Raw genomic sequence first — 19,774 nt, forward strand, 5'->3', positions numbered from 1 at the left:
CGGGGTCCCAAAGAGCCGGACATTACTTAGCAATCAAATAACAACTATATTCTGCATAAAGAGGCACACAGGTGATTTCTTTCTGATGCTGTGAAGGACTGCTGTAATCAACATCCGCAGAAACCCACTTAGCTTATGAAGCGGAGGTGAAGTTTTCTTTTCATCATTTGGAAACCAGGTAAACTGCAAAAATGAAGCTGATAGTTCTGTCTGGACAATATCACAAGGTATTAGATCCACTGGTTTTGCCTTAGAGGTAGGGTGGGGCTAGAGAGTCTTACAGCACAAGACACTTTTTATATGACTGTTAATAATTATCATTATAATTTATCATCATTATAATTTATCATCAGCATCCCAGTTGTCTTTGCCTTTTGAATAAACCTATTCCAGGCAGACAAGGAGTTGTTGGAATATGCAGATTGGTGTCATACTCCCGAGATGAAAAGCTGCAGAGACATTTCTGGGTTCTTTCTGCCTTCCTGTGGATTTTGGTTTCCATCTGGTCTAACTTGGCTTCAGCCTGAGTAACTTCTTTCTCGAGCAAATATGATGCTGATGAATTCTCCCAGCTTTTGTTTGCTTGAAAACGTCTTACTTTTGAAAAGCATTTTATTTTTGAAAGATATTTTCCTTGCTGTAGAATTCCGGGTTGACACTTCCTTTCTTCCGTCCTTTATATTGTCATTCTATTGATTTCTGGGCTTTGTTCAGTTTTTCCTGATGAGAAACCTGTCGTCAATACATCACTGTGTCCCTGCAGGCGACGTGTCTCTCCTCCCTGGCTGACTTTCAGATTGTCATCTGGGACGTCCCTGGTGGTCCAGCGATTAGCCTCCAAGCTTCCAGTGAGAAGGGCATGGGTTTGATCCCTGATCAGGGAACTAAGATCCCATATGCTTCATGTGCTGCCAAGGGAATATATTTTAAAATAAAAAAATAAAATAAGATTGTTTTTCTAATCTTCAACCCTGTGGTGGTTATGTACCCAGGTGTGATTTTTTTTTAATGTTTCTACCCCAATCTCTCTCTCTTCTCCTTCTTGATTATAGTTTCATGTATGTTACAATGTGTGATACTGTCTCAGGGGCCACTAAGACTCCATTAGGTCTTATTTCCCCTTGTTTCAGCAGGTTTAAAACAAATTTTTTTTTCAAGTTTATTTCTCTTCTGCCGTATCTGCTCTGCTGTTTTGCCCGTCAGTGGATTTTCCATTTCAAATACTGTGCTTTTCAGCTCTGGAATTTGCACCTTCACAGGTTTCTCTGATGAGTCTCCTGTGCTCACTCATAACCATATTCTTCTTTAAGGTTTTGAACGTCCTCACTCCATGTGTGCTAGAGGCCTTCTTTCTGCACCATCTCAGGGGTCTGTTTACACTGACTTCGTTTCCTCTTTATCAAGTCGGATGCGCTACTTCTTTTCAGATCTAGAAGCTCTGAATTGGATGACAGAAGCTGTGGCCAGTCCCTTGCAGGGAATCTGGATGGTGTTTTTCATTTACACTATTTTTATTTAATTCTGGTGCTCACCCTCTCATGAGGTGAGGTTGCTCACCTCACCAGTGAGCAGTCTGAAGTAAAATAAAGTGTTCCAGTTTGAAGTAAAAGAGTTAGCTGCTCAGTCGTGTCTGACTCTTTGCGACCCTGTGGACTGTAGACCAGCAGGCTAGAATTCTCCAGGCAAGAATGCTGGAGCAGATTGCCATTCCCTTCTCCAAGGGGGTCTTCCCGACCCAGGGATCGAACCCGGGTCTCCTGCATTGCAGACGGATATATTAAAATCTGAGGCACCAGGGAAGCCTCAGTTTACAGATGAGCAACCTGAACCTTGTGCGTGAGGAGAAGCTGCCCAGTAGCTAGCACACGCCGGGGGGGTGAAGGTGCCACTCCCAGGAAGGACTCAGAAAGACTCGTGCTGTTACAGGGTCAGCTACACTGGAAAAGACCTGAAGCTGGGAAAGACAGAGGGCAGGAAGGGAAGAGGGCGACAGAGGGCGAGATGGCCGGATGGCATCACCGACTCAAGGGACATGAGTTTGAGCAAGCTCCGGGAGCTGGAGATGGACAGAGAGGCCTGGCGTGCCGCGGTCCACCGGGTGCAAAGGGCCAGACACGACTGAGCGACTGAACGGCAGCGGCAGCAGCACGTTTGCCCACTAGAGCTGCCTTGTCCCGCCCTCCTTGGTTACGCCACGCGGGCCGAGCGCCTGCTTTCTCCGACCGGGCCTGTGAGGCCCTCTGCTGTCCAGGGGCCGCGCGCGGGCCGCGGGCCTCAGCCGGCAGTTTCTGCAAACCGTGCGGCTCCAGCCGCTGCGTCTGCCTCCCCGCCTGCCCTATGAGGCCGCCAGCTCGAGGGCGCTCAGTAACCCCCAGGCCCTCGCTGAGGGGCGCGATCAGCTGTGGTGTTTACTTGTCTGAAAATGCACCAGGCTATGAATAGAAGCTGTCCCCAGTTTCCTGCGATCCTGGCCTGGTTCTCCCTTTATTTCCTTCCCCCGTTTGTCAGCTTTAATAAAGAGGAACGAGAGGAACGGGGGAAGCAAAGCCCACTCAGCGCGGTTTCAGATCCACAGCGAGCGCCTTCGCGGAGCTTCTCGCAGACTCTGCGGCTGGGCGCCTGGGCCGCGGGAGAGGAAGCTGACTGCAGAGGAGACACTCGGCTCCTCGAGGACCCCGGTGCGGAGCTGGGCCAGCGCGGCGTCGGCCGGGGGGCTCCCCCAGGCAGATCCTGCCGCCGGCACCCAGCGCGCCCAGGCGGCTCCGCGTCTGCTCCATCCTCGATGTCCCCCAGTCTTGGTAGAGGAGACCGTCTTCGTGTAGACTGGGATCCGGCAGCTGTAAACTCTGTGGGGTTTTCTGTCTCTTTTCTGCTCAGGTTTCCCTCTGAATGGACGCAGAATTCATTCCCAAAGGGAAGCGATGCACTGGGACCGCCCCCCCACCCCCCAACTCCGGCACAATGCCTGGGACCCTCGGCGTGGAGCAGAGTACTCGGTCCTGGCGATCACTGGCCTACACTTCCTGCAGCGCAGGCCCAGGGCCTGGGATGAGAGCTTGCCACCAGATACGTCCCTTTCCTGATGCAAAAGGGACGAGTACTTCACCCATGTTATACCTGGAGAAACTGAAGCAAAAGGGATTCAGTATCTAACCTAGGCTCATGCACTAGCTGCTGTTTTAGTCACCAAGTCATGTCGGATTCTTTGTGACCCTGTGAACTGTAGGCCACCAGGCTCCTCTGTCCATGGGATCTTCCCAGCAAGAATACTGGAGTGGGCAATCCAGTATTTCCTTCTCCAGGGGATCTTCCCAATCCAGGGATTGAACCCACTTCTCCTGCTGGGCAAGTGGCTTTTCTTTCTTTTTTTTTTTCACCCCTGAGCCACCTGGGAAGCCCCAGGCTCACACACTAGGAAATATCCTAGTCAGGTTTCCAGCTGACGTGCGTCATCTTCCACTTCTCACGGTCGGGGCTGACCGTCTCCAAAGGGACGCTGGGAGAAGCCAGGACTGAGAAGCCTGCCGTGAGTCGTGTGGACCTCAGTGGTTTCCGAAACGCGGAACAAAGCGGAAGCAGAGCTGCCTGGAGAGGAGCCAAGGGCCGCGGGTCCAGAAAGAGGACAGAGGCGCTGGTTCCGAGGTCGTCTGTGGCTGCCCCGGAAGGACAGAGGCGCTGGTTCCGAGGTCGTCTGTGGCTGGGGACAGAGGCTGGTTCGAGGTCGTCTGTGGCTGCCCCGGAAGGACAGAGGCGCTGGTTCCGAGGTCGTCTGTGGCTGCCCCGGAAGCCCTTGCGTTCGTGTTCCTCTCCGTCCGCCCAGCAGTTGGAGGGCAGCTGATGGGCGAGGAAAACGAGAAGAATAAAAGAACAAAGATCCGAGCCTGGTTTCCAGCTTCCCCTGTATGGAGTGGGCTTAAGGGCCGGTCTCCCGCTCTGCCTGGGACCCCGAGGCCCTGAGGCTTCAGCTCCTTCAGTCCTTCCCTCTGTTTACACCCCCACCTACACACGACGCCTCACCAGAGCCTCTGCCCTGTCTTAGGCCGCTGGATGGGAGCGAAAGGCAGATCCCCAGCGTTCTGGAACCTTCTTTCTTTGTCTGCCCCCTCCCCCGCCTGCCCCCAAGTGCCTGGACCAGCGGTGCTCTGGTCCCAGCTTCCTTCCAGCAGCTCCCGCTTCCGCAACCCAGGCCTGCGTGAAGGGGAGGGTCTCTGGGAGGTCCCCAGCCCACCTGGAGGCGCAGTTACCACCGACACCCCGAGACCCCGGGGAGGACCATACCCAGGACACGGAGGGGAGGGGAGACCCCTGAGACTTATGCCTGTGACAGAGACGGAGCAGCGCGAGGCAGCGTCCTGTCCAGGCTCCTCCCGCCGAGGCTCACCCCGCACGCAGCGCTCCGTCGGCCGGAAGAGCGCGTCAGGCGGAGGTGCCGCCGCGGAGCACCGTTCAGGGCCGCGATCAGCTTCTGTCTCCGCTACCTCCTGTTCTGCTCCGAGTTATGCAGTGGTTTTTCAGGCCCAGGTCCTCCTTCCCCGAGACATCCTTCGACCTGTGACTGCGGAATTTTTAAATAATACAAATATCACGTCCTCTCTTCCACTTAAAATATCGCAGCGTATCGTCCTCGTCTCCAGAATGAAGTTCAGATCCCCGCCGACTCTCTGGACTCTGGCTCCCTGGCCGGCTCTGTGTGTGTCAGTCGCTCAGTCATGTCTGACTTTTGCGACCCTATGAATTGTGGCCCACCAGGCTCTTCTGCGCATGGGATTCTCCAGGCAAGAATACTGGAGTGGGTTGCCATTTCCTTCTCCATGAGATCTTCCCCACCCAGGGATTGAACCCTGGTCTCCTGCGTTGCAGGCAGATTCTGTACCGACTGAGCCACTTGGGACTCTGGCCGGCTCAAGGCCCCGTTGTCCTAACGGGCATCGGATGCTCTTCCCAGCATTTTGTGTCTTAACAAAAGCTCTTCCTTTGTGTCCTTCCCTTTTACATTCAGGGTGTGAAAGTCTGCTCATCCTTGAAAACCCGCCTGAGCACCAGCTCCTCCAAGAAGGGTTTCCTTCCTTCCTCAGAGGGAGCTGACTGCTTTGGCTTTCGAGGCTGGAATTTGTCCTAGTCCTTCTCGGGGCATTTATTACACAACGTTGTAGTAATGTGTGTGCAACTCTGCTTCTGCTTACTGTAAACTCCTGAAGGTCAGAAGTCATCCATTTGTTCATATTTGTGTCCCTGGTGCCTGGCACCAGTGTGGAAACCTCAACTGGTCAGAAGTCATCCCATTGCTCATGTTCATTTCCTTGGTGCTTGGCACCAGGGTGGAAACCTCTAGATTCTCAGTGGATTGTGTGCTGTGTCACGTGTGGCTTCCAGCGATGGGCCGGGGGAGCTGCTGGTGGGGGTGGAAGGCAGGACCTTTCTTCCCAGAGCCGGACAAAAAGAAGGAATGAGAGGGCAGGGCCTGTCTGTCTCATTCCAAGACTTCTTCTAAAAGAAAAAAAATTTTTTGACAGCAAAGTCATCAAGAAAGAATTATGTTTAAAAATCTCTGGGTTCTAGTGTGAGACTGAAGTGGCCATCAGGACGAAAAACTGTCCTGGGAAAGCAGAAAATAGCAAGAGCTGTCAGACACTGGACCTCAGGTGCATGTCCACTCGACGAGCTTACAGACGCCATCCCACTCAGTGGCTGCTCCATAAAGACAGTTATTCCTTCTCACCATCATTATCATCATAAATAAGGGCATTAATTGCCTGAATTGCTTGATTACCAGCATAGGTGCCGTATTCATTAAATTCTCTAAAGGCATGTTGATGTTGGGCAGAAACCAATGCAATACTGTAAAGCAATTATCCTTCAGTCAAAAAAAATTCAAAGCAGAAATAAAAATATGATGCAAAGAAAGTTCCCAGATGAATGCTCAGAGAAAAGGCCTTTAGTCTGCTGCATGCAAAGCTTCTTGGACAAATGCAGAAGAGAAGGACATGGTGTGTCATTTGAGGGGAAGCTGAGAGATGAGTGCGTTCATTTGGCTGGAACAAATGATTGGGATTCACATGGCGAGCAGATACAGTAGTGCAGGGCCTAAGATGCCAAGCTCAGGCTTAAATCCTGCCCTGGTTCTATAACTGTTCATCCCTGGTGATTTAGTGGTTGGGATTCGGCATTCTCAGTAGCTATGGGAGATGATGAAATCAAAGTCACATTAAAATGAACTGGTGTCAGCCAGTGGGACACTGTGGGAACGAGGACTTTCTGGGGACAGGCGTAGTGATAGTGGGAGCCTGGTGTCAGTTGGAGCAAGGCGGGGACAGTGAGACACACCCCTGGTGTGGATCCCAGACCATCTCCTCTCTTGCAGTGAGATTGGCTGGCACTCTTCAGCTCCTCCAGGCTTTGCTTTCTAACCTGTAACATGCTGCGCAAGATTGAGGGCAGGAGGAGAAGGGGCGACAGAGGAGGAGATGGTTGGATGGCATCAGCGACTCAGTGGATACGAATTTGAGCAAACTCTGAAAGATGGCGAAAGTCAGGGAAGCCTGGCATGCTGCAGTCCATGGGGCTGCAAGAAGTCAGGCACAGCTGAGTGACTGGACAATAACAACATTAATGTGTTGGGAAGCAGCCTCAGAAACCCCCTTGAACCTTTCAGATTAGCAGTTTGTAGTTTTGTGGTTCCAGAGAGAAGTGTTGAGGACAAGGATGAAGGGAGACTCAGCGGGGACTTGGAGAGGCCGAGCCCCAGTGGATGAGGAGATGGAGGTGGTGTCTGTTGGGGACCCACATGCAGAGATGCTAAAGCGATGGCATTGTAGGAAATCAAACAAGCGGCTCTGAACGGCAGACGCTCGGCTTCCCTTCCAAAGGCTTCTTGGAGGTAGATCCTTAAGTGAACTGGGAAGGAAGGGAGGAGGAGGATTGGTTGGTGAAACGGTGAACAAACAAAGCAAACCAGACGGGCTTACATCTGCGCACAGGGAGCTCGCCCACTCCTGGCCATGCTTCGTCTGCCTCCAGGGGGCTGCCTCCAGTGAGGCGGGTGCCGTATTATAGACGAGAAACGAAAGAAAATGAGGAAGGGGGGGGCTGCTTCCAAAGCTGCAGCTGGGGGATTGCTGCAGTAACTCGTGTGTGAGACGGCAAGAGAAGCGGGAGGCAGAACCAGATCCGAGAACCACAGGTTGCCACATCCAGGTTCAGGAGATGCCCGTTGGTTGCTGTGTGTGGTCCGTCCCTCTGCTGGGTGCCGAGCAGGCACGCGGTCCAAGCTGGAGATGTTGAGACGTCACCGAGCTCCCAGCCCCTCCGCCGTACGTGAGAGTAGCCGCGGATGCTGAGAAAATGCCTTGAGGCCAGTGTGATGACCGCCATGTGGATGACGACGTGACATCGACCCAGGGATCACCGTGAACACTCGACAAAACCTCACCTGCTGATGCTCCCGCATCCTGGCGGGCCCTACCCCTCACTGATGGAATACCTGAGCAGCTGGGCATTGTCTTTTGTTGGGGCGTGTGTGTGTGTGTGCTAGGTTGCTTCAGTCGTGTCGTACCCTGCGACCCTATGGACTGTAGCCTGCCAGGCTCTTTTGTCCATGGGATTCTCCAGGCAAGAATACTGGAGTAGGTTGCCGTGCACTCCTCTAGAGGATCTTCCCCACCCAGGGGCCGAACCTGTGTCTCTTAGGGTCTCCTTCATGGGCAGGCGGGTTCTTGGCCACCAGTGCCGCCTGGGAAGCCCTGTTTTGTTGGAGATGTTTGCCCAAATTGCTTGCTTATGCACTGTTAATAAAAGTAAGAGAAATAATGTAATTTGGCTGAGTTGAGCTGTGTTATCTAGTTGCTCTCTATATCACAGAAATGATCCTCTGCACTTTCCCTAAAGTTTGCCTCAAGACCCCTTGGACATCGTGGACTCATTGGAAACCACAGCTACACCCCATCAAAGGGTCATCCCAGAAGCACCACTCAGCGAATTCTATGCACACCATGTGGGCGACACTCTGCCATGTAGAAGCAGAAATAATTAGCCAAGGGTGTTTCCACATTAACAAAGTCAGAATTATACTAGCAAGGAAGGAGGAAAAATAGATATTAGGTAGGCAGGTAATAGTATCTTTGAAAAGAGTTACTGAAGATTGCATATAGACTTTTATATACACGTTATATAACATACACGGGCTTCCCTGGTGGCTCAGACGGTAAAGCATCTGCCTGTAAAGTGGGAGACCCAGGTTCGATACCTGGGTCGGGAAGATCCCCTGGAGAAGGAAATGGCAACCCACTCCAGTGTTTTTGTCTGGGAAATTCCATGGACAGAGGAGCCTGGTTGGCTACAGTCCAACAGGTGGCATGACTTAGTGCCCAACAGTAACAACATGCAATGATAAGTATGAGAGATATCATGCAGATGGATAGATAGGTGCAATAGGAAGCAACCAAAAGACTCTAAAGTTAAGAGTCTGGCTAGAGAAATTGTAAAAATCCGTACAATATGATATGATTTAATCATTACACACCAGGCAGGAGAAGCGTATTTCAGACTTGGCGAAACTTCATAAGGTATTGCAAAATGAAAAGTGAACTTGGTTCCATACGTATGGAAAGAGATCACGCGGGGAGAGAAAAGCTAACACGTGCGTGTGACCACAGAAAAATGCGCAGGAAGACCCACAAGATGCTGATGGCAACTATAATGGCTGCTGCTGCTGCTGAGTCGCTTCAGTCGTGTCCGACTCTGTGCGACCCCATAGACAGCAGCCCACCAGGCTCCCCCATCCCTGGGATTCTCCAGGCAAGAACACTGGAGTGGGTTGCCATTTCCTTCTCCAATGCATGAAAGTGAAAAGTGAAAGTGAAGTTGCTCAGTCGTGTCTGACTCTTAGCGACCCCATGGACTGCAGCCTACCAGGCTCCTCTATCCATGGGATTTTCCAGGCAAGAGTACTGGAGTGGGGTGCCATTGCTTTCTCCAATTATAATGGCAGGGAATGGAATTATGAGCATCGGAAGATTAGGGAAGTGTCTTTTGTGTTTTAATGGGGTTTCCAAGGTTTCTGCCTCAAACAGATACTACTTCTGTAATCTAAAAATAAAAAGAGATGAAAAAATAAAGAGGTGAGTTTACCTTTTCCTGACAGAGTCCCAGGGAAATGAGTCTCTTCATGGACTGGGGCCAACACAATAGAAACCTGGTTTCTGGGTTCGGAGAGTTTATATTCAAGGAGTTCAGGGCTTATTTGTGGTAAACAAGCTCACGGCTTCCTGCCAGACGTTCTCAACCATCCACATTTGCTTTCCGGGCAGGTAAACAGATGAAAATTAATGTGCTCTGGTCTGTTTTCCATTTAGCTTTACTCTCATGATTGTATTAATTTTTAAAGCACTTGTTTAAAATTCATGCTACGAACATATTGATCTTAAATTTCACTGTTCCCCCTGAAACGGTAGGCTTTTTTTTTGGGTAACTTTTCATTTGAAAACTTTTCCTTGGCAATTGTAATTAACACTGAGAAAAAGGGGAAAGCCTCCTTCCTAAAATGAGTGCGCTCTTGGTTCCTTGCAGAGCACACAGCACAGAGTGTGCTAGGAGGGGATCTATATTTGTGCTCCGTGGGCATCCACGTTTGGATGACGCACGTCCTAATAAGGGCATCCCAGAGCTTCGTGACCGGCAGGAGCCCTTCTGTTCCCAGCATTTCAAGTGCTGCTGACGGCACGCTGAGAGGGACCCCTTCCCGCGGGGGCCTAATAGGGGCCACTGAGCCCGTGCTCGCTCACTGTCAGCTGCAAACAAACAGCCTTGTGAGCAAAGCAAGAGGTTCTGTTCTCTCCCCGTATGCCTGGGCCGGCTTCCCCGGAAACACAGCAGCAGGTTGAAACCTCATCCTGGGGAACCCCAGGGCTCTGCTTCATTTGTTCCGTGCGGAGTATTTCTACAGTCCGGGTTAGGAGTCCTTTCTAGAAAAGTGCCCTTGTACTATGCTGGGCCATTGTCATATTTATTTTATGTTTCAATGGCAGTGTCTGTCTTTCCATTGTCCTCCTGGGACAAAAAAGAGAAAATGACCAGATGACACAGAGGAAGACCCCAAATGAGACAACCCTTTATATCCAAGCAGCCTCTAAAAAGTTTTTTTCTAGTTAATTGATTTTTAGTGGAGGGATTATTGCTTTACAATACTGTGTTGGTTTCTGCCATACCTCAACCTGAATCAGCCACAGGTATACGTATGTCCCCTCCCTCCCACCTCCCACCCCGGGTAGTCTTTTATTAGCTGAGACAGGCATGAAATAGAGGCAGAAAAATCTTATTTTGAGGAAGGCCGATATCGAACACTGGCTTTGGAGTTGAAGATGGATTCACTCATCAAATAAATGACTCTTCAGCAGCTGCAGTGGGTCAACCACAGTCCTGGGATGTGGGGACACAAGCAAGCTAAAACCACCCCCCAAAAAAACGTGTGGAGCTCAGATGTGGCAGAAGACGCAGACGCAAAATAAGATGACTTCAGGTTAACAAGGGTGAGGATGGAGGGCAGGCCCCGGTGCAGAGGAGCGATGCTGGACCAGGCGGTGGGCGTGGTGGCTGCAGGCAGGACAGGCAGGGACGGCTCTGTGAGACAGTGCCCTTTGGGCTGAGACGCTTACCACCCGTTGCGGCCGGCGTGGAAAGATCTGGAGGAGGGACACTCCAGGCAGAGGGAAGGGCAAGGTGAAGGTACGTGGGGGAAGGGGACCTACCTGCTGGGAGGACCGAAAGAGAATGGGACAGCTTTTAGGGCCCTTTCGGCAACAAGATGAATTTGGCTGAGCATTGAAGAATTGATGCTTTTGAACTGTGGTGTTGGAGAAGACTCTTGAGAGTCCCTTGGACTGCAAGGAGATCCAACCAGTCCATTCTAAAGATCAGTCCTGGGTGTTCATTGGAAGGACTGATGCTGAAGCTGAAGCTCTAATACTTCGGCCACCTGATGTGAAGAACTGACGCACTGGAAAAGACCCTGATGCTGGGAGGGATTGAAGGCAGGAGGAGAAGGGGACGACAGAGGATGAGATGGCTGGATGGCATCATCAACTCGATGGACATGAGTTTGAGCAAGATCCGGGAGTCGGTGATGGACAGGGAGGCCTGGCGTACTGCAGTCCATGGGGTCGCAAAGAGTCGGACACGACTGACCGACTGAGCTGAACTGTACTGGCAACAAGATGAGAATCAGAGAAAATAATAAAAAGTGATCCTAAAGTGTTGGCCTGCAGGAAAGGGGGTTGGAAGGGAGGCTGATGGGTGGATGTTATTATCACAATACGGGAAGATCCGAGGCCAGTGTGTCCTTGGTAGCGTCTAAAATAAAAGTCTCCTGAGATATTCTACATGATAGCTATTTGAACAGAAGTATAATTTAATGTGCAAGTTAGTTATTAAGTAGTTGACACAGTACTTTTGCATATTATCTTACTAAATAAATCCAAACCCTCAGTCATTCATCTTATACTAATCAAAAAAAGAGAAATACTATTTTGTTTGTTGGATCGGATCTGCCAAGTTCATGGAGCAGGTTCCCGTCCTGCTCAGGGGCCTGACTGCTGAGTAGAGCTGCCATCCAAGGCTGTGCTTGCAGAGGTGTGTGCTCAGGCCGAGCTGTTAGCTCTTTTATCACACGTTACGATTACCTGGAGCTTTCATAGCCTGTCTGCTGATGGTGGTTGGGTGTAAGAACTACCTTTTATCTGTTCTCAAGCCTTCTAGACTTCTCTCCTAAGATAGCTGTGAAGCTCTGTGAGATCCTTGGTGGGGCACCGATGCTCACACTTATCCCCTTTAATACTCCATGAGAGCATGGCTGTGAGTGAGAACAGGGTTCCATTCTCCGAGAAGCTGCAGATTCTGCCCTGGAGGGTAGCTCCGGTGTGAAACCACACAGCCCGAACCTGTGATTCACACCACGTCTTGAGGCGTGAGCATTGCAAAGGGCAGACCTCAAGGGAGGGGGCACGACGCACGATGGTGCCCCGTGGGGGCCGCACGCAAGGCTGGCCGCTGCGCCATCGGGAATCACAAAACGCCGCGTCCCTGAGTCCATGACTGTCGGCTTCCTTTCAGCTCTGCTAAACATCCGAGGAGACAAGAAACAATCCTCTTACTTGAAAATGGCAATGACCGTGAGGATTAGGTTATATTTCAGCCCTTTTTAAAGGAGGGAGTAAGTACCCTTACTCAGCCCTACAGAAAGTTATTTATGGGAAATAAAAACCGCAAGAAGACACTTGGGGGAAAAGGGATAACACGTTCTGACCAGGGAAGGGAAGTTGTAACGAGATTAAGTTTCTTCCTTTTTGAAATGCTCTGTTGGACACAGATGGAATGCTTTATGTTGGAAATAAAACCACATTTAACCCCTCAAAGATTGTGTCCCCAGGCCATTGTTGCGGGGTCATATTTGTCTCGGATTCTACTGAGATGTGCTCATTTTGCACCAAAAATACGAAATAGAGGGAGTGAATTTCATGGTCTCCAATTGTGAGAATGGATTACTGTGCGCAGAACTGGCTGAGGGGTGGGGGCGCTGGCGCTGAGGCAGCGTCCTCGGCCGCGACCAGGAACCTGGGGGGAGGGCCCATGGCAACTCGCTCCTGACTCGCCCCATCTCTTCCGCCCGAGGAGGGCGTTACATGCTTCCCTTACACAGTCCTCGGGCTTCCCAGAGGCTGCTGTGTGTGAGTCGCTCCGTCCTGTCTGACCCTTTGCGACCCCATGGCCTGTGCCCCTCAGGCTCCTCTGTCCATGGGATTCTCCAGGCAAGAACACTGGAGAGGGTTGCCATGCCCTCCTCCGGGGGACCTTCCCGACCCAGGGACTGAGCCTTGATCTCTTGCATGGCAGGCGGATTCTTCTCCATCTGAGCCACCGTGGGAGCCCCTTCGTTCATTTACAATGCTGTGTTTGTTTCAGGTGTACAGCAAAGTGGTCCGGTTATACGTACACGTACACCCATTCTTTGTCAGGGCTTTTCCCATGTAGGTTCTTATGGAGTATTGGAAGAGTCCCCTGTGCCATACGGCAGGCCCTTGTTGATTCTTTTTTAGATAGAGCAGCGTGTATATGTCAGTCTCAACTTCCTAACTCATCCCTCCCCGCGCAACCTTTCCTCTGTAATGGGAAGGTTTGCTTTCACAGCCTGTGAGTCTGTTTCTGTTCGTAAAAACGCTCATTTGTGTTGCTGTTTAAAGTTTCCATGTGTGAGTGATACCCTATGACATCTGTCTTCCTCTGATTCACTCCACTTGGTATGGTAACCTCCAGGTCCATCTATGTTGGTAAAAGTGGCATTGTTTCATTGCTTGGTATGGCTGAGTAATATCCCATTGCATATGGGTAATATCTCACGGTATGTCTTTCTAAGCATAAAAGTGCTTTAATCTACTGACTGTGAGTCAAAGAAGAGTGAGCTTCTTTACAATCCACAGAAAACCGGTGCATACGTTACAAGCTAATGCTCCTGCGACCTTTTGATGTATTCTGACTCTTCTTCGTGGCTTCCTTGGAGTTAACTATCTTATTATCAGTCTTAGGGCAACGTCGTGGCCTGTACATGTGTGTGGGTTTCCAGTCTTCACTGATCCAAAAAGATTGACCAAAACCACCTTTATCATACACTGCCTCCAGATCACTTCCGCCCCATATGATTTTTTTAAAGCTGGCATTGTAACACTTTTAATTGGCTCCAGCTTCTCGTTGCGGTGGCTTCTCTTGCTGTGGAGCTCGGGCTCCAGGGCGCAAGGGCTTCAGTAGCTGGCCCCCAGGCTCGAGAGCACAGGCCTGAGAATGGTGCCGTGTGCACTTGGCTGCTCCGAGGCATGTGGTGTCTTTTCGGATCAGGGATTGAACCGGTGTCTCCTTCACTGGCAGGCGGATTCTTTGCCACCGAACCACCAGGGAGGCCAGAGAATAAGCCATTTTGGATCAATTACATCTCCACTGATTTAAGCATGGGTGCTGGTGATGAGGAAGAAAGCCATTTAACCCTTGAAACCCCTTGCCAAACCCATCAGCACCAAGTGTTTCGAATCACGTCCTTTGTGAGCGGAAAGCGAGGAAGTCCCTACTTCTTTGTACTTGAAGAACTGGCCCCAGCTCTCCTTCCGACTGTCCTTTGTGGGGTGTCCAGCTAACTGGGGTCACGCGTCTTCTTACCAGCCGCTTGCTGGCTAAGCGATGTGGTGGCTGCTCTTGTGGAAAAGGTTCTTGAGTGATTTTAAAGGCACAGCCCTCCATTGGTGGTGGAAGTTTCACACATGTTCTTTTCACTTACAGACCCGCCCAGAGGCTCCTAAAAATGCCTCTGTGAGGGTGGGCGTCCGGCTGCCTTACAGAGGGGTGTGGAGAGGTGTTCTCCGTAGCAGTGATGTAAGCAGCAGCCCCCTTCTCACAACCGGACCTCTGTGGCCTCAGGTCAGGGGCTGAATGAACATGTCATCACGCTTCTTTTTGATGGATGAATTCAATACATCAGGGTAGTCTGAGCATTCTTAAGGGATAAGAATAAAACGGTTAGGAAAATTGGAAATAAATGAGTACTTTTCAATGAATCAGCTCAGTTTAGTAGCTCAGTAGTGTCTGACTCTGTGACCACATGGACCGCAGGACGCCAGGCCTCCCTGTCCATCACCAACTCCTGGAGTTTACTCAAATTCATGTCCATTGCATCGGTGATGCCATCCAGCCACCTCATCCTCTGTTGTCCCCTCCTTCAATCTTTCCCAGCATCAGGGTCTTTTCACATGAGTCAGCTCTTCGCATCAGGTGGCCACAGTATTGGGGTTTCAGCTTCAGCATCTGTCCTTCCAATGAATATTCAGGAGTGATCTCCTTTAGGATGGACTGGTGTGATCTCCTTGCAGTCCAAGGGACTCTCAAGAATCTTCTCTAACACCACAGTTCAAAAGCAACAATTTTGAGCTCAGCTTTCTTTATAGTCCAACTCTCACATCCATATGTGACTACTGGAAAAACCATAGCTTTGACTAGATGGACCTTTGTTGGCAAAGTAATGTCTGCTTTTTCTGGACATACCAGAAGTCATGTCAGGAAGGCTTGTTCGGCCCCTTAGTGAACCTGGCCCTCTTCTGATGGTGTGTCCTCTGCCCGATCAGTGCTGGTCCTTTGCTAAGCGGCTCACACCGACTCTGCTCTTAGTTTTCACGATTGAGGTGGGGCAAAGCCCTTTCCAGAACTCAGAAATAAACAGACTGGCATTGCTGTAAACATTAGGGATCCACTTCTTCACTGTTGCCCCAATGTCACCTAAGTGGTGAGGACTGGTGACCATCGCCAGACAGGGTCCATCAACAAGGAGAGAAGATAGTGGTTGCAGATTCTATTAATATGACGCAGATCTTTGAGGGTCAAAAACCTCTTTCCAATATTCCTGCTTCCTAAAAAAAGTGAAAATTGCCCTGTGAGCATCTCTTAATGACATGACTGTTACAGCCCTGCCCCAGTTATGTCCTTATAAGGCTGCCAAATTTATCCTTAGAATGTCCCAAGTTTGTATGATGACGTAGCATCAAGATTGCAAAATATATTTAAAAAAAGAAAGCAGGTTTTCTCACTCGTAATTCGGAATTACTGAATTATGGAGTTCAGTCTTCATATTGACTGATAAAGCTCTACCACCTTTAAGAGCCCTCGATTTTATGCCCAGTCTCAAATATATTCATTCTTTTCTTTCTCCATTAAGGTGATGTGTCTATGGCTAATGACTTGTTCAAACAAGGTTACCAGAAAGTGAAAAGAGTAAAGACCTCTAGCTGGAACCAGAGGCATATTCTCTTGGTCTTTAGGACAAATATTAGCCGAGCGGGAGAATGTGAGCTGCTGGCAGCAACAGAAATGAGCGAGCCCAGGGCACCCATGGTAAGAAGCAGCTTTACCCCCCTTAATCTCCAGCCCCAGCACTCTGAGTCACGTTCTAATTCCAGTGGTCCTCGGAGGCCACTCTGGGGCTGGGTTGACATCTAAATAATAAAGCGGAGATAAAACCACAATCACTTAACAGTGGAAACAACTGGCAAGTAGCTTTTTGATCTACGGCACCGAAGGAGAGACATCTGATGAGGCCGTGGAGAAATTCCCAATCAGACGACGTTGATGGATGGGCTGCATCAGGTGGTGCCTATACCTTCTTGGGATTTCTAGAACTTTATTTCCTTACTTGAGGGCTGGGATTAGTTACTTCTTCTATTATCAGGATTATAAGTGACTCTAAAAGTTGACTCATTGGAAAAGACCCTGATGCTGGGAAAGATTGAGGGCAGGAGGAGAAGGGGATGACAGAGGATGAGGTGGGTGGATGGCATCATTGACTCAATGGACAGGAGTTTGAGCAAGCTCTGGGAGACAGTGAAGGACAGGGAAGCCTGGCGTGCTGCAGTCCACAGGGTCACGGAGAGTCGGATACGACTTACTGACCGAAGAACAGCAACAACAAGTGACTAAGTCCAGCGCTTGTTTTCTTACTAAAAAAGATTCCTATCTGCTGTTTATAATGTTGAATACAGACAAGCCTGGTTGATAATGGGGTTTTATGATGGACCATTAACTGAGTGTGCAAAAGATTCTGAAACCATGCCACCCCTCAGAGCATAGGCATGGAATGCATTTAAAAAATTCAAAATATTACCTGTATTTCAGGCATAAAGAGAAGCAACCAATCAGTCTTAAATTCCATGAGTAATGAGCCCTGGAATAAGAATATGCTTTTAAAACAGACTGCTTAGAAGAACAAAATGTTTCAGGATAATGTAACCCTGGTAATTTTTTTTCAGTGGAACTTTCCACCCACAACTTCTGAAGGGAAAAAATAATCTTGAGTCTGTGCAATCCAATGTACATTGACTTTTTCCTTAATAGTAGCTGGCATACTCACTGTTGAGCAGGGTGTCCTGGGACTTCTCACTGTGTCTTCATTATTCCTCTTTTATTCTGGGAAGTGGCGTTCCTTGTTAGTTATGAAGTGGAAAACGCAGGTATCAAAACTCACTATACTTGCTCATAAGAAATAAGACTAAAAAGAAATTAAACTATTTTTTTCCTATGTCTGAAAAGACAAGCAAAGATTTGCAAGAATATTTGAACTCTCCAGTCCTCTTCCATACCTAATTGGAATAATTTCATAATCAATTATTAATATAGTGGACTAACTGAAATGAATGTCATAAAAGTTGATGTCATCTGTTTTGAACTGGCTGAGTTTTTATTAAAAATTTAGAATAAAGAATTCATTAAAAGAGTTAGCGGCTGAGCTATATTATTTGGTCTGCTACTTGGAAGGGCCCGCATGCCTGCACCACTCTAAAAATGCTTGCTGACAAAGGAAAGAAGGTATTGAGAACCACACTGGCGTGGCCCCACTGAGCTTCAAGTGCTTAAACTGTGGTGAATCCACCAAGAAGAGATCAGAAAAGGCATCACAGGCTTTCTTAGGACACTCTCTGTGGAGTTCCAAAATAACCATTCCTTTAAGCTTGTATCTTACAAAGTTGAATAGCTCATCCTGGGGTTGACAGGAGGCTCCTCTTCATGCGTGTCTTACTAACAGAAGAAAACGACAGGAAAGCAGCTGGTACGATACTAAGTGTTTGCCCGCTTCGTTTTTTATAGGAAGTCAACACTCACGGCAAAATCAGATCATTGAATCGTTCAGGTATTTTGATGCCTGTCACTCATCACTCTTTTTCTCCCAGGACTGCACGCAAGTCTTATTGGCAACCCCATTCCAGATAATAATCCGATGAAAGGTAGTCCTGAAAGTCAGCAGATTCTCGCTTACTCATTCACGCTTCCAGGTACTTTTAAAGTAAAACATGGTGGAGTCATCTTCAGATCGAGGTCTTTCCTCTCACTGTCCGCACTGAGCAGAGTGCCTCATTTACCTGAACCTTGGGTCATCTGTATGACTGCCATAACTCTTCCTAGTAGCGTAGCCTGAAGCACCTGGAGTCCCTGTAAGTTAGTAGATACTCAACAAGTTGGACTTGATATCATACCTGTCCAAACAGATGGAACAAATAGTTTTCTTCCCCAACTTTCATTGCCATCTTTACCCAGATTTATCCGCTGGTTACTGAATTCTCTGTGTACTCTTCTTCTAAACTCAGTAGCAAATTTTGGAAAATGTGTGAATAAAATTAACAGTTTCTCTGAAGGTCATGACAACCATTAATCTAATCATGAGGTCACATTCCCTTCGAGCTCCTTCCTATCTCTTCTCCTAAGCTCTTGTCTAAACCCCCAGGAGATATCCAACAGGCATTCCAACCATCCCTAATTTTCAAATAACTCTTGTTGTGTGAATCTCACACTCAAAGCAATCTCGGGTAAACCATTTGCTCTGTGACTTAATTCCATTCTGCTTGATGCAGTTGATGTGTGATCAGAGGTTTGGTGTAGTTAATAATGGTTATTTGGTCCATGCATGTTATTTTACAATCCAAGAGGCATTAATCATTATTCATGACTTGAAAGCAACATCATTGCCTGAATAAGAAGACTTTCAGCTGATTTGCGATCACAAGCACAGACCCCGTTTTGTGGAGTAGACACAGTCTAGACATTTTACTTTTATTTGAGGTCCACTCAACCTCATATTCATGGACCCACTGAGACATGGAACTGGGAGTCCTCAGTGTGTCGAGAAGACTGGGAGGTGGGGTTTCAGTGGAATTCCCACTCTGTCTTACTGAGATGACACTGGAAAACGGATGGAGGGAGGCAGGAAGCAGACCGCATGGTGGGCGGCGTGCATCCACGCCGCGGACAGGGCTCGAGTCTGCTCGTCCGGGCAGTGCGTGGGCCAGTCAGACCCACGAGGACATGGATTTGCTCACGAACGAGGAAAGGCATGCCCTCCCCTTGGCTAGATCAGGCATAATCCCTAACATGGAGTCGTCCTGGCAGAGAGAAATTCTCCCCCAGGTGCTGCCAGCGTGGAGCCGTTGAGTCACCCCGTTATGGAGCGTGTCCAGGGTGATTAGAATAGAAATTATGGCTGGGGCTGGCAATGAGATTCTCATGTTTAGGGTCTATTAGTTGTTCCATGATACAGCCCAATTTGCCTCAGTCATTTCAACTGCCTTTTAACTAAAGCTTGGCAAAATTTTCTTGGTAGTAAAGACTTCCTCGTGTTTCACGGCGACTCCCAGTGCCATGGAGGCTGAATGGGAGAAAAGTCAGGAGGCGGTGCAGGGCGCAAGGCTCCTTTTGACATTTAAGTGATGGTGGCTGACAGCACGCCCTGTACTCATCAGCGGGACTCAAGAGAGTTTCGTGTGAGTGTGCAGTGTGTAAGGTTCATCTGCGTCATCAAGTAACTCAATGGGCCAGCATGTAATCCTCCAACCCAAATCTCCAAGGATGTGCCCACATTCTCTCTAAGATACGGCACCTAATCGTATCCACAGATCAATGTGTAGGTCAGGCCAGCATATTCGGCTGTAACATGCATCTGAATGGTTGGCTGGTTTATCGGGGCAGGACAGTGTTAGCCGCTCAGTTGTGCCCAGCTCTTTGTGACCCCATGGACTCCTCTGCCCATGGAATTCTCCAGGCAAGAATTCAGGACTGGGTAGCCATTTCCTTCTCCAGGGAATCTTCCCAACCCAGGGATTGAACCTGGGTCTCCCACATGGCAGGTGGATTCTTAACCATCTGAGCCTCCAGAGAAGCCTCTTGAATGATGTAGCCAAAAGTTCTCCTTCCGGGTGTGGCCGGAGTG

The sequence above is a fragment of the Capra hircus genome, chromosome 12 (genome assembly GCF_001704415.2).
Source record: "Capra hircus breed San Clemente chromosome 12, ASM170441v1, whole genome shotgun sequence".
In the NCBI taxonomy this organism is placed as follows: domain Eukaryota; kingdom Metazoa; phylum Chordata; class Mammalia; order Artiodactyla; family Bovidae; genus Capra; species Capra hircus.